Source organism: Mirounga leonina, unplaced genomic scaffold (genome assembly GCF_011800145.1).
Source record: "Mirounga leonina isolate KUSES-001 unplaced genomic scaffold, KU_Mleo_1.0 Mir_168, whole genome shotgun sequence".
NCBI classification, from domain to species: Eukaryota; Metazoa; Chordata; class Mammalia; order Carnivora; family Phocidae; genus Mirounga; species Mirounga leonina.
In genome coordinates, this window is record NW_023270426.1 from 18,040,025 (window position 1) to 18,064,464 (window position 24,440).

The 24,440-nt window shown below is 49.3% G+C and overlaps 1 protein-coding gene across 1 annotated transcript in view; it reads right to left on the reverse strand.

Moving 5' to 3' along the window:
- The window catches only part of FSTL4 (follistatin like 4), a 542,960-nt gene that overhangs the window by 197,490 nt on the left and 321,030 nt on the right, over positions 1-24,440 (reverse strand). The gene's annotated exons all lie outside the window — the stretch shown is intronic.

Sequence of the window (24,440 nt, forward strand, 5' to 3'; positions counted from 1 at the left end):
AAAGGCCCAGGAAGCACCCCAAAACAACATTCCACTCCACCGGAGGAGTCCAGAAAACGCAGTATTAATGGCAGCAAACACAAGTGGAGAATGCGAAAGGGATATCAAAATACAAATAATTAAAACACGAATGCAGATTTTATGGCCACAGAAGTCTTTGCTTTTAAGTTTTAATTATATCTTCTTCACAATACTCAAGCGAGACAGAATGGCCCCGGTGGTCAACACTGAACCTTTGGCCCCAGCTCCGATCCCATGGGATTAAAATGTCTGGGGGGAAAAAACAACCTTCTTTTTCTTGTTTTTGGTTATGCCTGCTTTTCATCATTCTAGATTTGAAAGGAAAAAAATCAGTTATCGATAGATTAACTGCTTGATTCAATAATTCATTTAAATTCTTCCAGCCTTGGCAAGCTAAGAAATATTGACTTTTTCTTGAATCATAATAAACTAGAAGGTCAAACTATTTCTGAGCAGTGTCGAAGTACGGATCCTAATCCTTTAGGAAAGTGGATCCTTTATCCACTTGGCTGATGTTCTGTGTGTCACGGCAGAGGCTCGGCGGCATTCATCAGCTCCGGCACACATCTTCCTGTCAAGGTTGAAAGGTGGAGGGGAGCCGAGGGCTCCTGGCAGTGGGAGGCCCTGGGCTGGAGGCCCTCCACCCACGGTGTTGATGGCTACTTTGCCACAGAGCATGTTTGATTAGCATGACTCTCCTGAGTGGCTGCAAAATGGGTTACCCTAGAAAGCACTGGCAGCTACTAGAAGAAACTAATACAGCTCTAAAAATATCGGCCTTTGTTTCTTTCCCAAGATGGCCAGAACACAAAGCATTGCCGTTGTATCACTGTTTTAATAAACTTCCCGTGTGACAGCAAGGGCGCCCACTCGTCACTGCAGTTTGAAGAGGCAGAGCCAAAGTTTCTGAGTCTCTGGCCTCTCAGTTTCTGCTTCTGGGTAATTGCCCTGGCTATGCTGCCTGCCCAGCCTGTGCTCACTTTCCAGCTGACTCAGCTCCAAGTACTCACCCCGTGGGGTCTAGCTCCTCTCTGAGGTGCTCATTGCCAGTGCAAGTCCGAGCCCGCTGCCTCCTCCTCTGATTTCCCTTCCCAAGAATGTCTGCCCCACTGTCTGGATGAGAGAGACCCTGCAGGTACAGGGCCTCTGTCCTCACACAGTCCTAGACACTCATGCTCTGGGAAACACAGGAGTTTTAAAAGCTGACCTTCTCAACTCTGATTTGGTACCACTGCTCAAACTTCAGGTTAGAGGTGGAGATGGGAAGGGTAGTGGGGGCCCCATGCCCCCATGGGGGGACCTTTTGAGGGGTACCTCTCCCCTTGCCTCCTCTGTCAGAGGGCAGGAGGGAAGCTGGAAGGATGGAGGCACAAACGGGAGACAAAGGTCGATGGAGGTGGGCCTTGTGGGGTAAAGGAGACTGGAATCTGGAGTGGCAGAGTAGGAAGAGACTTCAGAGACCACCTAACTCAGCCTAGGCAGTTAAAGTCAAGCCTGCTCGCAATGAATGGCAGGGCAGAGGGTGGGGGCAGAACCCCTTCCATCTGACCCTTTCTCCTCTCAAGCACCAGCAGGCCCCGATCACAGTGAGTGCTTCCAAAGACCAGCACTGGACACCAGGCCTCCAGTTCCCACGTATGAGCAGCTCACAGGCGTGACTGAGGCCTCCCCCATAGGCTGTGCTCTGAGGAGTCAGTGTTAAGAAAACACTTGGGCCAACCTGTGCTCACAGAAGTTGTCAAGAACACTCAGGTTCTCTCTGACATGGAAATGGGCTGTTGGCAAATATTTGATTCCTAATTATTTGCAATTAAGACAAAAGTACCTGAGCAGCCATGCATCTGCTTTTCCCAGCCTGTGCCCAGCAGGCCCGGGGACAAGCTGAGAACGTCCTACACAGGGGTGGGCCTGGAATCCCATCCTTGGCCACAGAGACATGGACCAAGCGGCAGGTTCCTCGCTAAACAAGCCCCTCGTCACTACTTCCTCCTTGTTACTAAAACAGAATGAATTCCCTAGGCCTAGCAGGATGATGATAAAACAGTAATGGGAAAGGTAACCAAGTGAGACCACCAGCAACTGTCTACAGTATTTATGAGGATGACCATGATGCATGAAAAAGATATAATGTGCTTAATTTATGGTCATAAAGAAAGTCGTTTACCCAGGTTAGAAACTGATCATCTTACCAAATAAGCGGCTTTTCAACACTAAATTTACTGAACACAGTCAGAAATGGGAATTGTTACATGAGAGTTATGGTGCCAGAGAAACAAGTCCATTTGTACCAGTTAGTGCTAGAGATCCTCTCTGTGACTGAGATCAGGATTCTCGATTTGAACTCCCAGACCTGGGCTGCCATCGCCTCCCAGCGAAGGGGAAGTGGCCCAGCTTAGCGACAGTGGGAGCTGAGCCCACAGGACTCCGTCGAGGGATCAGACAGAAGAGGCAGGTCCTTCTTTGTTCCCCCATTGCAGGGGGTCCACTTTCTCACCACTGACCGTACCACGTGGCAGTTTCCAAACCCCAACTCAGTCTCTATAACTGGTGCCCTGGTGCAAAGTACATCAGTGAGCACTTCCCTCGGGGGGATGGTGCCAAGTGGCACATGAGGGGAAGCATGCTAGTTTTCTACTGAGGGATGCTAACTGCTGCAGGCAGCACTCCCGACTGAGACCTTGTCCCTGGCTTGACCACTGAGGAGAGCCCCCTTCTCATGCTGCCATCTCAGGAGGTCCCTACTCCTTGTCCAGCATCGGACTAGGGCTGAAATCCTTATGACCTCATCCCACCCCTCCATGAAACCACACTGAGGTGACGGCTTGGCTCTGAGGCGACCGCCCACTCTGCGGGGCCCAGAGCAGGCCAAGAAGAGTAGGCCGTGGCCAGAGAAAGCATGGACAGCACCAAACCCCAGGCGCCCTGCGCTGACAGCCTGCCGGGAACCTGCCGTGAGCCCCAGGCCAGCACAGCGGCGGTCTCCAGCCTTGGTGGCCAGAAGGTCCCTGTACAGGAACTGAGTGCCCACCTGTCAGCAGATACTGCCCTTTACAGATGGATTCAATGCTTTATATACTGAGCAAAAATACCTACCCACCAGGGAACTACAGCACATAGCCTGGGTCATGGTCAGGTTTTTTTTTTTTTTTTTTAAAGATTTTATTTATTTATTTGAGAGAGAATGAGATAGAGAGAGAGAGCATGAGAGGGGGGAGGGTCAATGGGAGAAGCAGACTCCCTGCTGAGCAAGGAGCCCAATGTGGGACTTGATCCTGGGACTCCAGGATCATGACCTGAGCCGAAGGCAGTCACTTAACCAACTGAGCCACCCAGGCGCCCCATGGTCAGGTTTTTTTAAGGACCTAGAGCTGAGGACTTGCCTTTGGGAGCCTGCTGTGCATACAGAGGTGTTGGATAGGTGGATGTGCCATCCAGGAGCTGCAGTTCCTGGTCCCAGGACTCCCCACCCTGAACCTTCCAAGAAAACGTATCCTCTCAGACACGCCCAAGGTGGACGGGAGACAGTGTCTGGTGAACTTTGATTCGCTCATGACAGAGACCATGCAAGTGCCTTGTATGTAGCTGCAGAACTTGAGTTTGTGCAAGAGCCCACAGAGACCCAGCTCCCCCGCCCGTGCCGCACACAGGCAGTAACAGTGGGGTGCTTCACCTACACAGCCATGGAATAGTCCAGGAGCACCTCCTCTGTGCCGGACCCATTCCAAGTGCTGGGGACACAAGGCCCACCAGGATACTGTCCTCAGGGCAGGATGCTACAGTGGAGGGAGACACACAGGAGAGTGAACACAAACAACAAACAAATGTGGGTTGTAGTCAATCCTGGGAAGGAAACAGACCGGTTGCCGCGGTGGGCCAACTCTCTTGGAGTCAGAGAAGCCTTGTTGAGGAGGTGAGATTTGACCTGAGGCCTGATGGAGAGGGGGCAGAGCCTTGCACCGGGGCTGGGGAGCAGCCTGGGGGCTCACAGGAAGAAGCCCAGCTCACAAAGCCCTGCTCCGAGACAAACCTTGCCAGGCAGATGCAGGCTGCCGGCAGCCATGACTGCAGACGCCAAATTGCCGCTTTGCCCCACTGTACCCTTGGGAAAGTGGGGTGCCTCTGGTTCTCTGGAGGTGTTTGTCAGCCCCTGAGTACTGAGCGTTGAAAGGAGGTCTAATTGCCCTGATGTTCAGCACCCTGGCTCCCTTCCTGGCTGAAAGGGGCTCCTCCTCAAGCACTCCCACAGGCCAGAAGGTTCTTGGCACCTTCCAGGCTGCTGGTGGGGAAGGTAGCAGCCCTCCTGGGCTCTCACCATGAGTCACCTTGGTGGGAACCAACACAGCCACTGGGTGCCCTGGGGGCTGGGGCTGCGCACTAACTTCAGCTCTGCCCTGGAAAGTCTCATTCAGGGAGGGATGGGAAGAGAATCTGTAGCTACCCCTAGGGAGATGCGCATTCCAGCACCCAGCCACAGAGGGCAGTGTGTAGAGTAACCACGATTTACTCAATGCGTGCCGTGCCTCACACTCAGAACACGTGAGCTCGTCTCATTCTCCTTTAATCCTTACAACAGCCCTATGAAGCAGATGCACACACAGGCCTCACCTTGAATGTGTCTGTGGCATACATACGTGCCCATTCTACAGATTAGGAAATACGAGTCAAGAGGTGATTTGCCTGCGCTCAGATAACAAGTAGGTGGGAGGCAGCACAGCCTAGATTTCAACCAATCTCACCCAAATCCTTTAGACATGGGACAATCTCAACCAGGGATATGCTCCTGCCTCAAGGAACTCATGCCGGGAGGGTCCACACAACCACAGTGTGAGCTTCTCCAACATCAGGATACCTCCAAACATCAGCACGCCTGGCCTACAGGATCTCTGCTGCACACACACCAAAAGCATGCAGCTCGGAAGCCCAGTTAGCACGTTCTCTATGGGCTGGAGGTCCACAGTGCTATGTGAGGAAGCCCTACTGGGGTCTCAGAGCATCACAGACCCAAACCCACTCCTTACCATGCATGGACCCCTGGCCAGAGGCCCCCTCCCTCTAATGGGATGCCCCTCAGCTTTAGCACCTTCCTGCCCTCCTTCTCTGGCTTTTTTCCCCCAGAAATGGTCCAGGTGACTGCTGGGCAGATGTGATTTCCTTCAGTGACCCCAGAGCGGACCCTACGCCGAGGCAATTGTGTGCTTCGTAAAAGCAGAATTTTGACGAACTCTGAAAGACATGCCCAAATTTTCTAGGTCTGAATGCTTAACAGAAATATCTGGTTACCCATTGCTGGAAGCTAATGTAACTTGTCATGTGTATTGCTGAGAGATTATAACCGAGGTCCAACAAACTGGCTTCAACCATAAACCATTTGGAAAGAGCCTAAATGTCCATTGACAGATGAATGGATAAAGAAGATGTGGTGTGTATATATATCCACACACACACACACACACACACACACAGTGGACTATGAGCCATCAGAAAGAATGAACTCCATTTGCAACAATGTGGACGGAACTAGAGGGTATTATGCTAAGCAAAATAAGAAAGGCAAATATCATTGTGTGGAATTTAAGAAACAAAACGGAAGAACACAGGGGAAGGGAGGGAAAAATAAAACAAGATGAAATCAGAGAGGGAGCCAAACCATAAGAGACTCTTAACCCTAGGAAACAAACTGAGGGTTGCTGGAGGGGAGCGGGGATGGGCGGATGGGGTAACTGGGTGACGGGCATTAAGGAGGGCATGTGATGTAATGAGCCCTGGGTGTTATATGCAACTACTGAATCATTAAATTCTGCCCCTGAAACTAATAATAAAGTATATGTTAATTAAATTGAATTTCAATAAAAAATTTAATTAAAAAAAAAGAACCATTACATCAAAGTCAGAAATGCCTGGAACAAGGGCTGGCACAACAAGCTGGCTCTTTCTGGCCAAGGAGCCAGGATGTAACAGACCGCTCGTTGTCACATATGCCCTGATGTCCCTGGAAGGGCTTTTGGAGGTGCCCATCTCCAGCCACAGATGAACCCAATGCCCAAGCGTACTTTCCAAAAACTTAAAAGCGTGCCTCTCATGAGAATATAAAGTGAGCATGAGGTGAAGATTTATTTAACTCATTAACAAGGGGACCCACGGGAGTGAGAAGCTGGTTCAGGGGTACATGGGCGTTGGAGACAGAAGGTGGACTGAGCGGGCAGGGCGAGGCACACAGCTGGTGAAGGACATACAGGACAAGAAGACACAACCTTGCCGGCTATTTTTTTCCACCGGGCGGAAACAGTTTGCATCTTTACTGGAAACAAATCTACGAGTTAGCGGGTAACTACATAGTAAGGGCCTTCAGTTAGCAGTGCATGGTGCGATACACAGACAGGCAACCTCTGGCCCAGAGCATAAACGACCCTGGGCGAGCCTGTTAAACACTGTGCCAATATGACCTTGGAGGACATGTCACCTGCCCTTTGCCTTATTCCCAAGTTTTGGGTATCTTCCCCAATACCACTGAGTGCCTACCGTGACAGGTGTCATTTGAAAAGGCTGCCACTTGTTTCACTTTTTCCCCCTACCCTGGACACCTCCTGTCCTTGGAGCTTCCAACCTCGCAGAGGGACCCCAGGAGGGAGGACACAAAGCTTCGCTCACGTGGGAAGGAAACTGTCACATGGCAAAGGGCCCCTGGTGGAGCAGAGCACGAGCGAGCTGGGGCAGGCCTGCGTCACCAGACGCAGGTCAGCCCTGACCCGGCCCTGTGCTCCGACCCTACCAAGTCGGAGGCCCGCCAGTCTCCTACTCCCTTTTCCTTCTAATGTAAAAATGAAGATAACAACAGTTGGCTGCTTACAGGATTGTTCTGAGGACTAAATGACATAATTCACAGAGGCTGGCACATAGTAAGCGCTCAATTCAGACCCTCAGTTAGTGACAGGTTCAAGAGGACTGAAGCTATGAAGCCATGTGCTTTTACTGACGCAAGTGGGGACATGAGTGTGGGCTGGTGACCATCTTCAGGAGACCTGCCTTCACAAAAAGGTGAGCCTATTTACACGGAATCTATAAACTGTACCAACTGGTTTCAAAAGGCGGGCTTGAAATAGCAAGCTTCAAAATGTCTCAATGGCGTGCTTCCCTTTGCGATTCTCCTTGAGCTGGGGATTGGATTGACCCGCGTAAACTCTGCCCAGCCTCTGAGGTGAGGGAGCCTGAAACCACCCATTCTCAGGGCCCAGGACTGAACTGCAGCTCAAACTCTGCAGGCTGCACTCAACAGCTCAGGGCCTCCGACCCGCCAGGCGAGCCTGGAGCTCAGGTTCAAAGGCAGCCCGCAGCCTGGGCCCTGGTGCCTGCAGAGGCGTCAGACCCGCTTACCACGGGCAGGTCCTGGCGTCTCTTCCTTCTGGGAGCCCTTTGTGCTATCCTGCTGCCTCACTCTCTGCTTTGTGTGACAGCAGTGAACTGGCCTGACTCACCATTGCTAGAGCTTTCTCCCCGAGGCTTCCCATAGGCATATTCCATTTAAGACGGGCTCCCAGGCTGCTGGCCAGCACTCAGCACTTCTCTCAGTATAAGAATAGCAGGTCAGACAGAATAGCGGGTCCTGAGGCAGGACTCTGAGCTGCTGGAATTCAGGGTCACTGAGAGCTTCGGGGCGGGGGATGGGGGTGTCTCTGGTTTTGGGGCAATGGCCAGGTTCTACTTCTTATGTTCAGAGTCGGGCATTGGGCTTGACATGGAGCGGCTGCAGGAAATGCCAGGGGGAAAAAGACTGGATCTGATTAAGAGACTGCAGACACCCAAAATTGCTGGCTAGAGATGTGAGTTACCAGAAATCAGAGGTTTTAAGGAAGGCGGCACAGTGACATGGTGAGTAGCGGGCAGAGTGGACAGTGTGGAAAGCTCGGGGTGAGAGTCTGAGACCTGGGTTCCAACACAGCAAGTCTCCTTCCTGTGTGAGCCTCCCCAGTTTCCTGAACAGGAGCATGAGGGACTTCTGCAGAGATCCGACGAGACGTGAGAAACAGCCTCGCACCTGTGAACTTAGGGGTATAAAAGCCCATGTCCCAACTTGCATGTCTCTGGCTATAATAAAACTACAAGAATCTCTTCTTTTTTCTCTTTGCCTCTGTTTGCCTTATCAAGCTATCTCAGCTGGCTTGGGAAGGGCTATTTCCGAGACCTTCTAAAAAAGAAAAGCTGCATGAAAATGTGAAATACAATGGGATTTTTGCCCTTGGGAGAGTTTCTTTTGCAAAATGGTTTTGTTTTAGAGCACTTCCCCCAAATATATTCCTGTCCCCAAGTTCCCGTTCTTTGCCTAAAGCCTCTTCAGCTTGCATCTGTCTTATTCTCTGTCACCAGACCCCTTATTCTTCCTCGTGGTACCAAGCCCTCCTGTCACTTTCTCTGGCTCCTCGGGGCTCCCTGCATCTTCGAGCTGAGGGGGCCAGATGTTGCCGTTCTTGATGGGTCTCTCTACTCTCTCGCTGATACCTCATTATGCGGATTCTTTCCTGCTTCTCCACCAACTAATGATTCAAGGCCATGACACCACGAGCTGCTTCCAATTATTTCAAGGATTATTGTGGAGACACTCAGCATGAAGCACCGTGGTGCTCCCCAACATTTATATTCCAGACTTACGAGCATGGAGGGGATGCTACATTCTTCTAGGGCCCTTTACCTGCTGTACAAGAGCTGCCCCTGGGTCAACCCTTGGCCTTGTAGATCACTTATCACAGATATGTTCACAACCAGAGAGAATAACATGCTCATCTCCTTGATTATTCTGCTACTTATTTTTTAAAAATGGAGCTCGATTAAAAGATCTAATATTAGCACAGAAAAATTTAATATTTTCTAATGGGAAGGGTGTCAATTTCTCTTCTCAAAGATCTGTCCTTTTCTCTCAATGGGATTAGCAGCCATAATATCAAAACAAAGCTTAGTAACTGGATCAAAAATATAGTATCTTTTCTTCTCTTGTCAGCTCCCACCGTCTGGCTTGTCTGAGCCGAGCAGCTGCTGAGGCCTCTGACAGGTAGGCACAGAGGCTCATGGGAGGCTGGCTTTCCTGGCTGAATGAGTGGACTGTCTGCTCTATCCCTGAGACTGGGAGAGCACATGTTGACCAGAGAGTAGGAGGCTTCCTCCAGCTTTCCACAGGAGCCCTACAACCTGTCTACTCCCCCATGGAGACCCCCAGGGTTGGCCAACCCCACCTCAGCCACTGTTTATGGGACCACTACTGCCTGAAGGTCCTTCAGTGTGTGAACTTGAGGCCCAGTGAGTAGGTGGAGGGAAATAGCCATTTACAGGAGGGGGCTCAGCCTCCAGAGAGAAGAAGCATGACCAGGACCAGAACAGCCAGAGGAAGGGGATGACAATTCAGGACAGACAGCACAGTACTGGAACTCTGGGAGAACTATGGGAGAACTATGATTTTTGAGCCAAAAAGAAAATCAGAGGAATTTAAGGACAGAATGGTCACTGTCGAGACTCAAATTACTGGCCTCCATGATCAAGTACAGGACATATCTCAAAGCCCAGAGCAAAAATATAAATAAAAGGAGGCGCCTGGGTAGCTCAGTCAGTTAAGTGTCTGACTCTGGATTTCGGCTGAGGTCGTGATCTCAGGGCTGTGAGATGGAGCCACTTGTCAGGCTCTGTGCGGGGTATGGGGCCTGCTTGAGGTTCTCTCTCTAAAAAAAAAAAGAAAAGAAAAGAAATAAAATGTCCTAAGCTATGGTAGTCATTCCAAATAAAAACTCTAAGGAAAAAGAAATGGAGGAAAACTTAAACATGGCATCTTAAATGGCCAACCACTGTTTCAGTTAAAATCAGGAGCCAGGCAGGGACACCTGTCATCACCATTTTTATTCAAAAAGGAAGTATAATAAGACAAGAGAATGAAATAATCAGTAAAAATTTGGAAAAGGCAACTGACAACTATATCTTTTTGCTGACTGTGTATCCGTATACTTAAAAAACAAAGAGACTCCAGGGACAATATTAAAATTGCAAGAGAATTATGATGAGGTGGTTGAACAGATGAAAAATATGCCAAAATTAATCATTCTTCTCTTCATTAGCAATAAATAATTAGAAATGGTAAAGGGAAAAAGAGTCCACTCATAATAATGGTAAAACCCAGAAAATATTTATGAATAAATTTAATAAGAAAGCCATAGGACCAACACAAAATGACCATAAAATCTTACTGAAGGTCATAAAATAAGATTTGAACAAATGCAAAGGCATTTCTTACTCTTGGGTGGAAAGACATTACCATAAATTTACAAATTTAATGCAATCCTTTTGGAATTGGGTGAAATAATCTTAAGGCGTTCTTTTGGAAGAGTAAGTGCCCCCAGATAACCAAGGAAAATAATAAAAAGAAGAGGGAAGGGATTTGTGCCTTAATCTCTACTATGGGAACACCCAACCACAAAGCTGCCACTGCTGTGATCACAACAGTGATTCTGGCCGAGGAGAGACACATCACGGACAGCAGACGGGGCAATAAAATAGGAGACGGGACCAGACAGTCATCCCAGGGGATATACGTGAAAATCCAGTGTCTGACCAGAGTGACCACTGCACCGGGGAAAGGGCAGGCATCTGACAAATGATGCTGGGGTGGCCAGCTCTCCACCTGGAGAAAAGGCACACCGGAACCCTGTCTCACACCACATAAAGGTCAAATTAAGAAAAAAAAAATTCAAATAACTGTAAATGGTTAAATTATTCTTATTAAATAATGACTGTGAAAGGATGTTCAGACACTTTGTGGACAGCGTAAGGACTGCCATACGGGGAGGGATTATGTATGCATCAACCCATTTCGAGAAAAAGAACGGTGTTCTCAGTTTCGAATTTCCCCACATCGCCCTCATTTCTACTCAGAGGTAAACATCATCCTCAATTTCGTGTTTATTCTTGCTTCGCTTTTGCTCTGCCGTTCGATCTCACTCTTTGTATTTCTATGAGATATACTGCTTGTTCTACATGTTTCTGAATTTTATATAAGTGAATCAATCATACTGTATTTATTTATCTGAGACTTCATTCCTCTGCTCTGACACTGTGTGGCTTCGTGCACCTCATATGCTTGCAATTCATTCATTTTCTCTTACAGTGTCCACTGTATGCACATCTCATTACTCGAGATACTCTAATTAGGTTGTTTATTGCCTTTTTCTACGTTCCTCTTTCTTTTGTTTCCTTATTTCACCTTTCATTTTTTTTCTTCTACTCAAATAAAAATTAAATACCCTCCATATAAAGAACCTTAGAACATATAAACGCCAAACGCTCCTTTCATGAGCTAAATACAAGACAAGAGCACCTTAATTCATTATTTTTCTTAATTCCTTTTTATGCCTCACATTTTCTTTGTTATGTGTGTCTAAAATATCCACGGTATCCTCATTTTAAAAGAATAATTCATGCTGTGTAATTAATTCTACGTTTAGCAATTTTTCCTCTCAATTCAATAAACATTTTATTTCCCTGCTTTTGGGCTTCTGTTGTTCTTGAGATGTCAGCTGACAACCTTTTTATTCCCATGTAGGTAATTTTAGGATTCTTTGGTTTTCTGCAGCTTCTCTGTGATGTAAGCATGCACGTTAGTCTGCATTTATTCTGCTTGTCATTCCTTGGGTTTCCTGGAAGTGAGGATTCCTGTGTTTCAGCGGTTTGTGAAAACTCACAGACATCTTCCTTTAAATATTATCTCTGCTCCATTGCTTCTCTCCTTTTTCTTCTCTTCAGGGATTCTGATGAGAACTGTGTTGCAAGTTCTCTCTCCTTCTGTCTCAACCTCTCCTATCTTGTTCACATTTCCCATGTGTTGTTTTCCGGTGCCGCACTGTGTGTAATTTTTCTAAATTCATCTTCCAGCTCCCGAATTTCCTCTTTAGCTTTTTCTAATCTACTCTTACCCTCTCCCACGGAGTCCTTAACTTTGAAATTTTTATTTCCAGAGGTTTTATTTCATCTTGCACAGGAGTGATTGGTTATTTGTATATAGCCTCTTCATTTTTAACCCCATTTTCAATCTCTCATTTCTAAACGCAATTCACCACTAAAGGGAAGCAAGGCTCTTTTGTTTGTGCCAGGAAATGGGCAGGCAAAGTCTAAGAAGAGCCCCAAATGTCTTTTTGTGCCAGAAAGTAGGAAAGCACTTAAAAAATCATGAGGCATATCAAAAGACAGAGAAGCCAGTTCGAAGAAGCTCTCACTGGCAAAATCTATAACATTCTGAGCCTGAAAATAAATAATGATAGTAACAGACTATCCTATCGAATAAAAAGAAATTCACACTTATTTTTAAGAAGTAAGCAAATGGGGAAAAGAGAAAATTCTTTCTTATAGAATTTCAATTAATAAATGCAGAAGAAATGATAAAACAAGAAAGTTTTCATTTAGGACAAAAAAAATCAATAAATGCTAAAACTAGTGGGTGATGGGGGAGTAACAGGATATTTACAGTTTAAAATATCTCATTACAAAACATTTATTATTTTCAAAGGAAAAACAGAGCAACTCTACAGTGGAGAAAGCTGGGAGATATTACCTCATTTGAGTGATCCAAGTTAACATTAGCAATGATGGGACAAGTTGCCATCTATTCCTACTTGATGGGGTACAGGGGAAGAACTCAGCAGATCCTCAGTTATATTGTTGCCTCAAATTTCTAACTTTGATGTACTCCCGAGAAAACATCAGACAAAATCAAATTGAGGGACATTATTAAAATGACTGGTCTATAATCTTTAAAAACGTTAAAGATATGAAGAGCAAGGAAGGCCTGAAGAACTGTTCTGAATTGAAGCAAGCAGGCTGATAGAAAACAGCCAAGTGTCATGAGCAATCTGGTTTGAATCCCCTTACTGAAAAAAAAAAAAAAACATGATTAGGATAGTTGGCAAAATGCGAATGGGCTCTTTGGGTGAAGGATATATGAGAATTCTTTGTACTATCTCTGCAATTTTCTAGTAATATGGGAAATATTGGGGAAAAAAGTAGGGCATCTAAAATTTCATACACAGAATTCAACTTCTGTTTAGGATAGAGAAGTTTGCAGAAGATTGTTGTTCCCATTATAACAACCAGGAAACACCAGATGAACTAAAATTCGTACCTTTATTGAAGTCATGGGACAGTAAAGAAGGAATATATGCTGAAGTGAACTAAATTCAAGAAGAACGTGCTTTTAATAAAAATGAAATACACAATATCTGAAATAAAAGATTTACCAAACAGACTTTATTAAGGATAAGCTGCCTGGACACAGCAGGAAATGGGATGAATAAATTAAGACAAGGCAGTAATAGAAAAAGCCTAGACTGCAGCACAGAGACAAAAATATTGAACAGATCATTAGAGGGACAGGACTCACATACATGTAACTGGAGTTTTACAAGGAGAGGAGAGAAAGAATAAGGCAGAAGGAATATTTGAAAAGATACTGGTTAAAAATCTACAAAACCTAAAGACATCAATCTAATACCCAAGAAGGTCAGTGAACCCCAAATAAAATAAACACAAAGGAAACCACAAAGGCAAATCATCATCAAACTACTAAAAACCAAAAGTAACAAGAAAACGTAACAAGTAGCCAGAAAAAGATATATCACCTTCAAGAAAACAATAGTAACAGTGATGTTTCATTTCTCATCAGAGATGATGGAAGTCAAAAGACAATGAACAAAGCTTCCAGTTCAAGAAGAAAGAAGAAACAATACCAAAAAGAAGTAGAAGGGAGATAAATAAAGGTAAGAAAAAAAATCACCGCAACAGAAAACATTTCCACCAGTACTCTATGAGTATTCTGGTTCCCCCACATCCTTGTCAACACTTGCTATGATCAGTCTTAAGATTTAGCCATTTGAAGAGATGTGTAATTGTATATTGTTGTGTTTTTAACCTACATTTCCCAATGACTAATGATGTTCATCACCTTTTCTTGTATTTATTTGCCATCCATAAGTATTTATTTACCCAAGAGGAATGAAAGCCTATGTATGCAAAGGGACATAAATATAAACATTCATAGAAGCTTTATTCTTAATAGTTCCCAAATGGACACAACTTCATGTGCATCACCAGGCATGACTATGCACACTGTGATAAACTCAGCCAATGCAAATACCACTCAGCAATAAAAAAGACCTGGTTCACTAATGATGTGGACAAAACTCTGATACATTATGGTGAGTGGAAGAAGCCAGAACCCAAAGATCCCTTCTGTAGAGTTCTCCTTACACGAAGTTCAGGAATACCTGAACTAATCTATCCACAGTGGTCAGAACCGGAACAGTGACGGCCTCTGGGTGTGGAAGGGTTGGCTGGAAAGGGACCTGAGATCACTTTCTAGAATGACAGAAACGTTTCATGGCTTCATCTGAGTGATGGTGTATACATGTGTCAAAAATCATTCACATTCCTTTGTATATAAATTATACTTCAACTAAAAAAAATCCATATTCAGATTGTATTTTTCCCCCAGGACAACACTTGAAATTAAATGATCATAAATGGCAATCTAAGAAATCTGTATATTTCATCCAATTCTCACCCAGGAATCCAGGGCTTCCCCCCCATACAGGTTGGAGAGCGGGGCTCTGGCCCGCTCCAGGAGGATGGCAGGGCCCCTCAGACAGGGCTCCTGGGCAAGGTCCTTGGTAGAACTGTGTGACTGCAAGTGGCAGTGTGGCCACAGCCACAAGGGCAGGCAGTCGGCAGGAGCCTGGCAGGGACCCAGAGCTGCTCACACCACAGAGGTGCTTCCAAAGCTGGAGAGGATCACAGGGCAGCCCAGGCTGGCCCTTGGGCCCAGCCCTACAGCCAGGGCTGGCTTCACGGGTGTGTGACTGGTGCAGTGACCCAGGTCTCAGTATTCAGAGGGCCCCTGGTACTTGGTGTTAAATGCTCGGAGGTTATGGTCTTAAAATACTTAACAATCACCTCTAAATTTGTGTTTCGTAAGCAAAGTCCAGTGGGACAGTAGAGGATACGCGCTGGAGCTGGGGCCCCAGCATGCGTGTGTTCCTCACTCCCACTGCCTCCTGGCCCCAGGATGGCTCCCTGCTGCCAGCTCCTCAGCCCTGGTGCCCCGGGTGGCCTTCCTCTAGGTAACCTCTGTTGGTGCCATCCACCCGAGGTGCTGAAGGGCTCAGGTTGGGGGAGGGGGTCTGTGTTTTGTGTGTGCCCTCCACCCCTGGCGGAGGCCTGGGTGAAGATGTGGGCAGGGTATCATTTGGACGCCCCCCACCGGGCAGGGCCGTGATGGCAGCTATCCCTGCCCCACGCTGTGACAGACCACAGTACCAACAGTGGGGGCCTCTCGCTCACCTTCAAGTAAGGCTCTGAACTGCCCCTGGTGCAGGGGTGCACGCCCTGGCAGGAGGCCCGTCTGCAGTGGGGTGGGTCAGGGGGCCCATGGGGTGGTGAGGCCGGGGTGCCATGGTTTCGTTTTGCAGCGGGCCCTACAAATTCTACAGTCAGTGCTGGACGCCCCTGCCTGTTCTCTGGGTGGTTCCTCCTACAGGACCCAGGCCTACGGTGCAGGTCGAGTGCCTCATCTCCCTGTGTGGTGAGCTCTTCATCTGCTCCCCTGGTGTATAGTGTCTGAGATGGCCATGACCCCGACTCTCGGGGCCTTTCAGCAGGGACTTATATGGAGTGAGGGAACAAACCAGAGAGGCTCTGAGGACGGACCAAGTGCCAAGTCCCTGAGATGGGGATGAAATTGGCATTTTCAGGGAAGAACAGGAAGTGGGGCTGAAGAAGAGGCCAGGGAGCAGGTGCGACAGAGCTCGCAGGGCATGTGGGGAGCTCAGACTGTGCCCCGGTGCATGGACGAGCCGCTGGAGGATTCTGAGCAGGACGGTGATAGGGTGTGATTTCTGTTTTTAGGATGGATGGTGGCTGCTAGGTGGACGGTTGACCGGAATGGTGGCACAAGGAGGAGGAGGGGGACCAGCACAGGAGGCAACTGGGCTTGTCTAAGCAAGAGGTGCCAGTGACCTGGGCAAGTGGTTTACACGCCATTTCAGGCAGGGCTGCTGATACAAGGATGGTGCTGGGAGTGAAAGACGGGGTTCAGGAACGGCAGCATGGGCTTTTGCTGGAATAACCAGGTGAAAGCCACTGACTAGTCCCCAAGATGGGCAAACGGGATGATGACGTCCGGGCGCAAGTGAAGAATGTGTTCCAAGTACACCAGGATGGAGATGTGTACGAAGTGTCCCAGGGGAGAACATCGAGGGGCTGTCCGTTGGCTTTGTGAGCCTGCAGCTCGGGAAAGGGGTATGGACCGGGGGCAGGGATTCGAGGGTCTAAAATTATGGGACTGGATGATGTCACCCAAGGCCTGAGGGAGATCAAGAAGAAAAGAGTGTTAGCCCAAAAAAGTGATTCTCAGACAATTCTCAAGTGTGGAAACCTGTGAAATTTAACAGTTCCACTTCCGCATTAGAAAATCTGTGTTCCATTTGAAAATGATGTATTTAATTAGGTCATTCAGCCTAACTTTAAAAGAAACTCTTGCCAAACATTGTATTTTTCCTTCATGTGCCTCAAGTTGTTACGGCTCAGCAAGAGCCCCCGAGCTCCTGGGGCCAGGGGTTATTGTTCTAATGAACGAGGTCCAGCTCTGAGAGCCCGCGGCTGGAGACACGGCGAACAGATGGGAGTGCACTGGCTCCCCCCAGCCTCACTCCGGGTTTGGAGTTTCCTTTGTATGGTTGCTGCTCGGCGGGGAATGGAGAAGAAAGAAAAGGTTCCCCAGTATTGGGATCACAACAGGTCGGGGCTGGCACACTGACTTTGCTCTGGACTGAATAAATTAATGGCCAGCGTGTTTCCAGGCCAGTGTGACTGCTCAGCACTGCTCACCTTGATGGAGGCAGCCGCCCACACCTGTACTCATTTACATCAGCAGAAACCCGGGTCCTAAAGCCACGCAGGCACTACCTCTGGCTGTCCTGCTTGCATTGAGCCGGAGCATGATCTTCCTTCCTGGGGCGGGGTGGGGGGCGGGCAGCCCCCTGCTCCGCTACCTCAGTTAACTGCATACTTGCGCCAAGGTCCTGCACACCGTGCTTCCTGCAGAGGAGAGGCTCCCGCATCTGTCCCGGAACCTCGGAGGCAGGGGTGCTGCCCGATTCTGCTATGACACGAGGAAGGGAGCCCCGGGCACATGCAAACAGGGGTTTCCAAATGGTTGTTTGCTGGAAAGGCTGGTGATGGTGGGGAGAGGGGTGGGTGAAGGGAGAGACTGAATGGGGAGTGGAACCGGGAGATGGGGGGGGACTGGGAGCAGTGACAGCGGTGATGGTGGAGGTGCAAAGGAGGTGGCCCATGGGGGTAAGGGAGGGGATGGTGGTGGAGACGTAACAGCGGTTAGAGACACAGCCCATTTCCCTCCCCTCTAAGAATGAGGCTGCCCTGATGAGTTATGACGGAGAGCGTGTGTGCCTGCATAGAGCAAGAAGAAGACAGATGTGCCTGAGCAGGAACCTTTCTTTCTTTCTTTCTTTTTTTTTTTAAAGATTTTATTTATTTGACAGAGAGAGACAGCGAGAGCAGGAATACAAGCAGGGGGAGTGGGAAAGGGAGAAGCAGGCCTCCCGCAGAGCAGGGAACCCGATGTGGGACTCGATCCCGGGACCCCAGGATCATGACCTGAGCCGAAGGCAGACGCTTAACGACTGAGCCACCCAGGCGCCCTTTCTTTTCTTTTTTTTTTTTTTTTTTAAGATTTTATTTATTTATTCGAGAGAGAGAGAATGAAAGACAGAGAGCATGAGAGGGAGGAGGGTCAGAGGGAGAAGCAGGCTCCCCACCGAGCAGGGAGCCCGATGCGGGACTCCATCCCGGGACTCCAGGATCGTGACCTGAGCCGAAGGCAGTCGCTTAACCAACTGAGCCACCCAGGTGCCCCAAGCGGGGACCTTTCATAAAGAACACTATGTCCATTAAGGCTGGGCGTCCACAGGCTGGCACGAGAGCCCCCCAGGGCACACAGCCCAGAAGCTAAAGCCAAGGGTGGTGGTGAAGAGCCGCGCTGGGGCTCCACGGCTAACCAACTCACCACCACACGTCCCTCTGGGCAAAGGACCACGGCTGCCTTGTGGGGCCAGGAGGGCTTGCCAGGGAGAAAGGGCATGCTGTCTGATGGCATCAGAGGGAGCGCCTGTCCCTGATTTCAGGGGCCACTCAGACCTGAGTCAGGTGGCAGCTCTGCAGCAGGTGGTGCCCCTAAACTTTGCAGCGGGTCACAAAGTCACTGTAGAGGGATTCCACCACGTGAATTCTAGTGGAGGAGGCCCGGTGGGAGTGCAGGAGGACATGTCAGGAAATCATGGACTATCTCGTCAGAACGATGAAAACACTCTCCTGGCACTGGGTGACAATTCTGGGTGTTCACTGAGAACTTGAGGAACACACAGCCTGACACGACTGTTTGGAAACGGGGAATGAAACTGGTATTTTTAATCCTACACATCAGAGACAAGGAAATGGCGTATTGTGACGAGTTTTCCCAGCAGTCACGCAGGTTATGCTATCCAGGACATCCGGGGGCACCTGGGCTCCCTACGATTCCCCTTGGGCTGTGGGCCCATGCCGCCTCCCTGCTGGGGATGCTGACATACTAATGGTTAGGTGACAGTGTCTTCTGAAGGGCACCCCTGCTCTTCGCAGGTCCAAGGAAGGCTGGTCCCTGTGTGGACAGGGAAGTTGGCAGTGACCACGTGGTCACCATCCGTCATTTTGGTGAGAGTTTGCACTCCCATAACTGGACTCACTTCTAAACACCACAAAAGGAAAGAACACTTAGGAGTCCAACAATCTTGAGCTCTACGACTGGAAAATTGGAGAATAAACTTTGCCCCGAGGTCAATAGCGGGGAATACATGCAGGAATGAGCACAAAGCACCTGGCAGTCTCTGCTCATGTGGGTCCAGGAAAATGGCTAGCTCTGTCCTCCCTTCCCAAGAAAAAGATGATTCAATCAGCAGGAAATCCATAAAAACAAAACCAAAGATCTTTTATATAGCAAAGGTTCTCACCTATATGAGACTGTGTCTGAATTTTAGATTGTGGGTTAATCTATTTCAAGAGAATATTGATATAAAATACCTACGGGCTTTCATTTATTGAGTACTTGTTATGTGCTAGACACGGTCAATGCTTGATGTAGACTGTCGTCATGGGTGATTTTGTTATCAATTAAAAAAAACCCACTTTACTACTTAGTTTTTAGTTTGTGCATCTTTTTGATATAAAGATCTCATTAAAGTGACCAAAAAAACAAGGTTTGTCCCCGAAGCTGTTCTTAAGTTATTCAGACGGCCTGTCCCCACATGGTCTCATACTAGAGCAGGAGGCCTGGAGCAAGGTGTCTGAAGCCCACCCACGCAAGACAAGGCCCTTCCCGGGGGGCAAAGCTCTTCCACGGCCAGGCCTGAGGTTGGAAGACTGTCCACAGCAGGAACTGTGCTGAGATATTAAGAAAGAGACGGGGGGAATACAGTTTAGAATGTGAGTTCAGACGGCTCAGCAGAAAAGCTAGGAAAATAATCAGCAGGCTCCTATAAGGAAAAATTTAAAGCCTAAGTGACCTCCCCAGACCCTTGTGACAGCAGTCTCCACTGAGGAAGGAAGTCTGTGACTGAAGTGGGGGTGAGGGGAAGGAAACCAGGAACGGCTCAGCTGGGCTCCAGTCCCCCGGTCCAGTGCGGAGGACCCCACCTGGCCATGACCCTGACCTCCCCGGCCTTGGCCCCCTGCTCTTCTGTAAGGGGGAGATAGAATTGGATAGAAGTTTCTAACTTCCCCGGGAGCTCTCATCTTCCCTCATTGGTCCAATGTTCCTGAGAGCGTCTCCCGATTTCAAAAAAAGCCATCTGTCCCAGCTAGACATTCTTAAAACCCAGACTGTGCCCCCAGAAGCCTAAGTGTTGTCCTTTATGCCTGACCAAAGGGAGGGAGCAGAGAGAAGTGGGGAGTCTGAGGATGAGAGACAGAGGTCCTGCTTCCCACCCCGACGGGAGCGTGGACATGTGTCTCCTGCATAACGAGGGCATCCCAGTGCAGGGGCTCACGGTGCGGGGGCTCCGGGCAGATGAGCCGCACAGCCGTGCAGGCTCTGCTACTCCCCAATTACAGTATGTCCTGAAGGTGATCTCCTGACAGACATCATCAGCCTTGCAATTCTGATTAATCTGAACACAGCTCCCATGGCTAATTAGCAGCAGACAAAGTGGGCTGCACCGTGGGTCAGGGGGTGATCAATCCTGGCTTTGTGCTCCTGGTGGGGCCGGTCAGTGGGTGGCTGGGGAGTGGAGGTAAAGGTGGCTGAAGCCATGGCCATGTGGTGCTGGGGAAGGTGTGAGCCCCGCTCTGCTGCTCCCCAGTCCCCCTGCGGAGGACTCACCACTCTCTGCTTTAACAATTCATTGGCAGAACCTCCAGGTCTCTTTTCTAGTTTAACAAACCCCGCTGCCACCACAGGGCAAGGCCCCAAAGTCAGGCTAAAATGTCTCCTTCCAAAAGTCAACACAAATTTCGGAAAAAGTAAGCTGAGATTTCAAGTTCTACAACAACTTCTCGGTCTCAGGGTGTCTGGTCATGTTCCAGCTCATAGCGTCTCCTCCAGAAGATCTCTAGAAGATCCCAGGGGAGTCAGCCAGCCCAGGGTTACAACCCCACTTTTGTTTTTACCAGCTGTGTGGCCTTAGACGAGTCACGTAACCTCTCTGGCTCTCAGCCTACAGCTACAGGTAACAACCAGTACCTTGCCCATCGATGAGAGATGGCTCACGTGCAGTCCTCAGCACAGTGTGGGGCCTCTAGAATGTTCTCAGTCAAGGACCTCTTGTCTTATCAGTTTCTTCAGCTACACCCTATTCTCAAGGACTAGATGCAGAAGTGAGAGAGATGGAGACCCTTCTGGCAGGGGCTTGTCTTTCCCCATCTGCAGGGCGACTGCCTTCTCTAGGCCTAACTAGGCTCTGGAAGACATTGGACTCCTCTTGGTGGGGTGTGCCGGGGAAGGGGATCTATATATACAGGGGCTCTCCTTCTCGGGGCCTCCAGCCATGAATGCACAGCACAGGGGGTGAGGGGGGAGCTGGGAACATGACTGCAGACTGCCGGACTCGACAACCAGGCAGAGCCTGGGAATGTGCCTTTGTCACCCTGGCTGAGCTTCGGTCACAAAGCTGGACCACAAGTTGAGAAGCCCCCAGGGCTCTAGCCCCTGTAGCCAGGACAGACAAGCCTTTGGGTTCTGGCAGATGCAGGCATCTCCTCCCACCTGTGGGGCAGCCCTGCTTGTGCAAGGGCTCACGTGTCCTCAGAGGCTTCATCTGGTCACCTGGCACCAGAGAAATGTGCGGGCCTAGGTCTCCCTGGGGAGGTACGCAGGACAATTGCTTCAGCTGGTGGATCCTTCTGGAAAAGCTATGTATGCACAAAGGGTGAAGGACAGAGCTGGGGAAGTAGCTATTTCAAGCACTCTCTTAAAGTCCCTAACGGTGGAAGAATCACCCTCTAAAATCAGATGTCAACCTCCGTTAGTTGTAAGGTTGCAAGTAATGTGTGAGTAATAATGCCGGAGATGTGCCAAATTGGGAATAAGTTACTTTGAAGATGATGAATGTTGAGTGGACCGAAATTTATCCCTGTCATAATCTCATTCTCACACACCTGCACCCCGATAGACCGTGGTGCACATACAAGGGATCACAGCCAACACGAGTGCCACCGGGCAGGACTTGCGGCGTGTCGTATCTGGGTGTGCTAGACAGATGATGTGAGCTGTCCCATGTCATGGCAGAAGAAGGACCTGCTGCACTGTCTGGGCTGTGATTTGTGGCCCTCGGACTTGTCCCAGGGTCCCCGAGCGGGACCTCGCTGACCTCATCCCACTACCACCTGAGGGGACCACAGATGACGCCTGCCTGGGGCCTTGCCGGAGAGGCCTGTGGGCGGCACTCTATCCAGAGACGACAGAACGGGAAGGACAGAAGAATGGGGATGGGGTCCTGTGTCTACAGCGAGGCCAAGGACATCCTGGTGCAGGAGTCGTGCGAACAGAGGATGGTGGCGGGCTTGGCAGCGGGCTTGGCGGCTACCGCGGCTCACCCCGCCCCAGGCAGTGCCACGCAGACAGGAGGGGACCGCTCAGGGCCCAGTGTGCCACCAGCGGGGGCTCCCAGCCGCCCCCTCTGCGACACCAGCCCTGCCTGGGACTCTCCGCTTGGGCCGACCCTTTCTCCTTGGCCATTCACCTGAACGTGACTCTTACAAAGGTTTTGTCTTTTTTCTTCTGTGAATTCCTGCGTCCCCAGGGTGGGTGTGGCAGGCAGTGCGAGCACAAGACAGGGAGCTGCCCCTGCCTCTGGACTTGCGATGCTGCCACAGAGTAAATTGTGAGGCAGGCAGCGGCTCTGTTACCGTGTGAAGGGCAAAGGCCAGCGTTCTACACAGCCTCTGTGGGTCACAGACGTGGTTTCCAGAAACAGGGAGCACCTTCTGGCCCACACGCAGGGATTTCGGTCCTCGCGTTCTTGCCTTGAGGTGGGCTTCTCAGGATAACACACATGGGGTTAAAAGTAAACATGAAAGATTCTAGAGAAGATAACCTTGTGAAAATGTCTTTTCCGGAAGTGGCCTCACCTGGGTCCTGGCTGTCGTGTAACTGGTTTGCCCTTTGGTGGCCCATGTCAGTGGAGATCTGCTCCCAGCAAGCCCGAACGCTTGGGGCGGGGGGAGGGGGGGCGGGCTGCCCCCTTAATCCTCAGCGCGGACACTGGTGAGGAAGACAGCAGCGAGGGCGACGGGGGTGAAGGCGGACGTGGGCTGAGCTCTTAGAGTGAAGCCCAGAGAAGACATCAAGGATGCGGGCTAAGGCCAACACCCTTCTTCTTCTAGAACCTGCCCTGCTCAACATAAGGCCTTTGAGTGTCCTTTGAATGTCTACCCCCAGGCTCCTAAGTGTGAAGACATTTTAGGCCATTTGGGTTCACTGCATTATGGATTTTTGTACTCCCTGGTCAGCTGTAGGAGGGAGGACAGAGCATGACAGGCTCAGGAATCCATCCCCTGGGAGGCGACCACCTTCTGCATGAGGTCAGCATCCCCTCAGTGGTCTTCTAGAACCCACTGCACACCCCACACCACGGTGTAACTCGATGAAAGCCCCTTCTTTCCTATTTCAGGTTAATTGGGTCTGTACCACGGTTCACACATTCTTGTTTTCGGATCTCTGATTACTGATTAATGGCAAGTCGTTGGTTATAGACGCAAACTGCATACCGTCAGCATTTGAGATGTGAGCTGTAAATAAATGCTCATAATTAGTAACTGAGAAAGACCGCAAGGCCACGAGATACACAAAGCCCTCAGGAAATGCAAGGTACAATCTCCCCTTGTTCAGGCAATTTCCAAACTCTAGATGTAAAGGTGTGGAAAGTAAGTTGGAAGTGAAAATTTTCACACTGGGGCAAACTTTACAAGAGAAGAAACAATTGGAGAAAACCCAATTTAGTTAATTGTCTTTGTTTCCCCTGCTGTTTGTAGGTCCGAGGAGTCAGACGTTCTTTGCCGAAGCCTAGGCTTGCTCCAGCCACAGAGGCCTAGGGGGTGGGTCTTGCTGTTTCTGCATATACTCTGTTATCTCCCAGGGGTTGGGTATAATGGGAAAGCGGAGTTTGCAAAGGTTTCCGGGAGTGGCCCTAGGACAGTGATGTTTGTTGCCATGGAAATGAAGATAAAGTCTTCAGATCATCACTGCCATCTCAGCAGGACGTGGGCGAGGAACGGACAAGTAAGACAGAACCCTCCCAAGTTTGGTTAGAGATGCATTCATGAACCAGCAAAAGAAGCGAAGGAATAACTGTTCAGGCAGGCCTTACCTCACCGCGTGTGCGGCTTTAGCCCAACTCATCCTATCGGAATCTCATTCTACAGAAGAAAGAGTAAAATGTGGCTTCCGAAACAATAAGCCCATTGTCTTACTCCTTCCTTCCTTCTCTTCCTTCCACAGATTCCTGATGGTGCATTTCAACGTGAGTCTACTTAGTAGAGTTAGAGGTGATACAATCATTTGTGGTTTTTTGCTATTTACTGAAGGACATACCCGTAATTAGATATGCCTGGTTGGCCTTGCCTGACTCTGACTTGACACAGCTAGAGAGAATGGCCAGCAATGTCTTCAGAAAGGGCTCCACGGACAAGGCTGGGACTTCTGAGGCTAAGAAGCCTTGCATGTTCACAAGGGCATCTTGGGACACTGGCTTTTGGAGTCCTGGGCCACCACAGAAGAGGTCTGAGTATCCTGCGGCACAGGCGGTCTGGGAATGTCCTGAGACGATGTGGGGGAGGAGATGGGGTGCAGCAGACCC